This window comes from Seriola lalandi, unplaced genomic scaffold, assembly GCF_002814215.2.
Source record: "Seriola lalandi dorsalis isolate HSWRI2012SDOR001 ecotype SW California unplaced genomic scaffold, Sedor1 jcf7180002054630, whole genome shotgun sequence".
Classification (NCBI taxonomy): Eukaryota; Metazoa; Chordata; class Actinopteri; order Carangiformes; family Carangidae; genus Seriola; species Seriola lalandi.
The window spans coordinates 507287-511662 of record NW_019525183.1 but is presented as its reverse complement, the minus strand read 5'-3'; the positions used below and the strand labels follow the sequence as shown (position 1 = coordinate 511662).

The following is a 4376-nucleotide window of genomic DNA, read 5'->3' as shown; positions in this document are numbered from 1 at the left end:
GTGAAGCATCCATCCGCTTCATTGAAAGAAACTTTTACGTAGATGATGGCCTGACTAGTGTGTCAACAGAAGACGAAGCGATACAGTTAGTCAGTGAAGTGAGAGCTCTGCAGCACTGGCAAGCTGCGAATCCATAAGTTCATTTCAAATCGTCACTTGCATCAATTCCCAGGGAAGATTGTGCTGAAACAATAAGACATCAAGACTTAGCCTTGGGTGAGCCGCAGATTGAGAGATGTAGTCATGCTGTGTCGTTCTACATCTACAAGTGTGTCAGGTGTAGAAAGTTCAGAAGGTGTACAGAGCAACAAAGAATGACAGACTTACCCCCTGAACGCATGGAAACAACTCCTCCCTTTACATATTGTGGGATGGACTGTTTTGGTCCATTCTATGTCAAGGAGGGCAGAAGGCAGCTGAAGAGGTATGGTCTGCTGTTTACCTGTCTGTGCTCTCGTGCTGTGCACATTGAACTGCTTGACGACATGACGACTGATGCCTTCATTAATGCTCTTCGTGCCTTCATTGCCTTACGTGGAAACGTTCGACAACTTCAGTCTGATCAGGGCACTAACTTTGTTGGTGCTAGACGTGAATTCCTGGAAGCTGTAAAAGAGATGGATCAAGAGGGCCTTAAGCACCTAGGCTGTGAGTTTGTCATGAACCCTCCATCTGCCAGCCATATGGGTGGAGCCTGGGAAAGGCAAATCAGAACAATAAGAAGTGTGCTGACATCTATTCTGGATCAGTCATCCAGAAGGCTTGATGGGTCATCTTTGCGAACTTACCTTTATGAAGTCATGGCAATCATAAACAGCAGACCTTTAACAGCTCACTTACTCAATGATCCAGCTGGGCCACAGCCTCTTACACCTAATCATATTCTGACAATGAAGTCTTCAGTACTCTTGCCACCACCTGGAGAGTTCGTGAAGGAAGACCTGTATCTTTACAAAAGGCGGATTGGCGGAGATATGAACTCCATCACTTCTCCGATGCAAGTGTCACAGGGTATGGACAGTGTACTTACCTGAGAGCAATCAGTGCATCAGGACAAATCCACTGTTCTCTAGACATGGGTAAGGCCAGAGTCACCCCAACAAAGGTCACCACCGTACCAAGGCTTGACTTGTCAGCAGCTGTTGTTGCTGTCCGTCCTATTGATCTGCTCAGGAAGGAACTGGAAATAGAAAGTGCCCAGGAGATTTTCTGGACAGACTCAAAGGTCGTCCTTGGATACGTTAATAATGATGCCAGACGATTTCATGTCTTTGTGGCAAACCACATCCAGCGTATCAAGGAAAGTACCAGTTCAAGTAAATGGAGACATGTGCCCTCTGAGGAAAATCCCGCTGATCTTGCGTCAGAAGTAATATGAAATTACAGGTGGTAGTTTGTATGTTTTGTAGGGCTTGGAGGGTAGACTTAATTGAGATGAAAATGCATGTATTTTGTAAAATATTTTTGATAAATAAAATCTCTCTCTGGCACTTTGTGTTTGTGTAAGAGTAAAAGATGTGAAGATAAAAGAAATCCTCTTACTGCTCTGCAGACAGACACGGTCCTGACGCAGTTGAGTGCGATGCTGAGAAACGGTCATCTCCACCTGTGAAAAGAAATAAAACAAATGTTAGTGTTTTGAGGTGTTGTAAATGTTTGAGCTGCAGTGATCAATGTAAAAAATGCCCCCGACAACATAGCTCCTAGGGTCATTAGGGCTCTCAAACTCCTCCACCACGGTAAGGTGATGGTTCAAGGAGGAGAAGACTATTGTATGATGAGTTTTTGTAACTGAATGTAATTTTAAATGTAATATGGATTTAAAGGTTGTAGAGCAGAGTAAAATGGTGACATACTGTTGTAGCAGCAAAAAGAGTGAATCTAAAAGAGGCATGTAACCAAAGAGCAAGAATATTGAGTATAATGTGCATTGTGAATGTAGGATTGACTGCAGATGAATTGATATGACGTTTGTAAAAAATTTTACCTACGTGATGTGTTGTCCAGGTGGTCCAGGTGGTCCAGAGGGTCCAGACAGTTGAGCAAAGGTGACATGACAGGAGGTGGTCAGAGCTGAGGCCTGCTGATTGAGCCATGATCCTTCTGTGAAGATGGATAGAAGGGTTATATATGACACCCGTATCAATGATGATGCCCAAATGATATCCTTAATAACTTCTAAGAGTTTTGATGATTAATTCGAATGAATAACACCAAAGCCAAGTGAAATTTGGATGAGGAGAATTCTCGTAGATTTGGGGAAGTGTGAGTTTTATTGAGAAGAAGTGATGTGAAATTACAGGTGGTAGTTTGTATGTTTTGTAGGGTAGACTTAATTGAGATGAAAATGCATGTATTTTGTAAAATATTTTTGATAAATGAAATCTCTCTCTGGCACTTTGTGTTTGTGTAATAGTAAAATATGTGAAGATAAAAGAAATCTGCTTACTGCTCTGCAGACAGTCATCCAGCTCCTCCTGCTTTCATGGTCCTGACGCAGTTGAGCGTGATGTTGATAAACGGCCGTCTCCACCTGTAAGAAGAAATAAAGCAAATGTGAGTGTTTTGAGGTGTTGTAAATGTTTGAGCTGCAGTGATCAATGTAAAAAATGAGCCTTAGAGTGTGTTTTACTGTTAAATATTGAAATGGTTGAGTCGTGTTTCCATACAGGTGATTGGTGGTGATTTGGCGTGATCTGGTGGTGATAAGATAAAAGTGCAAGATGCGATTTTGAATTGCAGTTGTGAATGGTAAAAATGATAAGTGGACACGAGTAATAGTTTGTTTTTGTAATTGACAGACTGAACTACAGACTGACAGACTAAATTTAAAGAGGGTTGTAGCTGCCATTAGAGATAGTCATACAATTTAAGTTCATTTAATAATTTAAGTTAAAAATTTGAATAATTTTATGTTTGGATAAAAATATTTATTTTGTTTATTAACATGATTATTAGTTAGAATGCACATAAAACATCCATGAAAAGGAGCTCTCTACATTTCCTATGAAGGATATCATGAGTTAAGATGTTTGAAAGTCAACAGATAAGCTTGAGCATGTGGGGTGAACTGGGCTTGCTAAATTATCTAAGTGTGAATAATTTGGTTATTTTGAATTTGAGAGTACTAAGTTGTGATTTCCTTTGACATGACTTGGAAGTTAATGGAAGAGCTACACAAAGACATTAAATGTTACTTATTTTGATAGTTGTTTAGTGATATTTAATTGAAGTGAAGTTACCCAAATGTTTGTAGCATGTGCTCCCATCCATGCTCCCTCCAAGCCAAGGTGAAAGGTCAGACTGTCAAGCAGGACGTGGGAGAATCCAATATGATTTATACAAGGGGGAACCCGGATCGTACTAAGCGGGGTAGAGAACAGAGGGGTGTTTGGCTGCTGCCTGAGACAGCAGTTGTACAGGTTGTATGTTGAAATGCCAGCCAATCATATGAACTTTGAGGGCGGAAACTGAGAGGAAAGACTGAAAACTTTGAAAACATAATTTCATTGTTTATGGAGTAGTAGCTGAAGGTTTTAGTGTCTTTCTCTAAAGATTGTAAGATGGGTGGTTACCCATCCCTGTGGGGATCCGGAGACTGACAGTGACTGGATTCAAACAAGTCTTTTAAATTCCCACCTTACTGTCGCTTTCGGCACGCTGTTGACATTACACTTTGGATGTTGGACTTGAAAAGTCACGGACCGGCCTGGGCTTGAACCCATGTCTTCAAAATTCCTGTGCAGGTATCTAACCCTTTGAGCCACCAAGCCAGGTACAATGAGAAGTCTTTCTTAAAGATTTTCACTCTGTCCTCTGGTTGTTGTTCTGAAAAGTAGTAAGATCAAATGAGAGTTGAACTCACAACTTTTCAGTCTGTAGAGTATCCTTCTAACCCCTTAAGCTGCTCAGTCACAGTGCTGCTCAGGAAAAAGCACCGCTTTTTCAAAGCTTTTCAGTCTTTCCCCTGTGTGTTGGTCCTGAAAAGTAGTATGATCAAATGAGACTTGAACCCACAACTGATCACTCTTTAGAGTAGCACTCTAACGACACACTTTGATCTATTTGGCAGTCCCCTAATAGTCTGCGCTATTTGGTCAGACACTCTAGATGTGTATTTCTTGGAGCATTTGTGTGTATGTGGCCTCATAAATATCAATCCCACTCTATCAGAACCTTCAAGCAGCCTGAGCCATTGGACCAAAGAATTTGAATCCATTCTTTCTTAGAAAATTTTTAACTGGGTGTTGGACTTCAAAATAACCTCAAAACCTAAACAGTATTTTAAACACTATGATTGAGTACATGTCTTCAAAATAGTCTTCTAAAAGTCTGCACTGTCTGGTTAGATATTGCTGATTGTTTTTTGGAGCCTG

The 4376-nt window shown here is 40.8% G+C and overlaps 1 long non-coding RNA gene across 2 annotated transcripts; it reads right to left on the bottom strand.

Moving 5' to 3' along the window:
- Nucleotides 1-2005: 2005 nt before the first annotated feature.
- LOC111665317 (uncharacterized) lies at nucleotides 2006-3322 on the bottom strand. Of its 2 annotated transcripts, none has more exons than XR_015438086.1 (3): nucleotides 3243-3322; nucleotides 2450-2533; nucleotides 2006-2103 (listed from the first exon to the last, which is right to left on the bottom strand). It is a non-coding gene; the product is annotated as an uncharacterized LOC111665317 (long non-coding RNA). The 2 variants fall into 2 exon arrangements; XR_002761487.2 differs by having other exon boundaries at nucleotides 2006-2100.
- Nucleotides 3323-4376: the final 1054 nt, after the last annotated feature.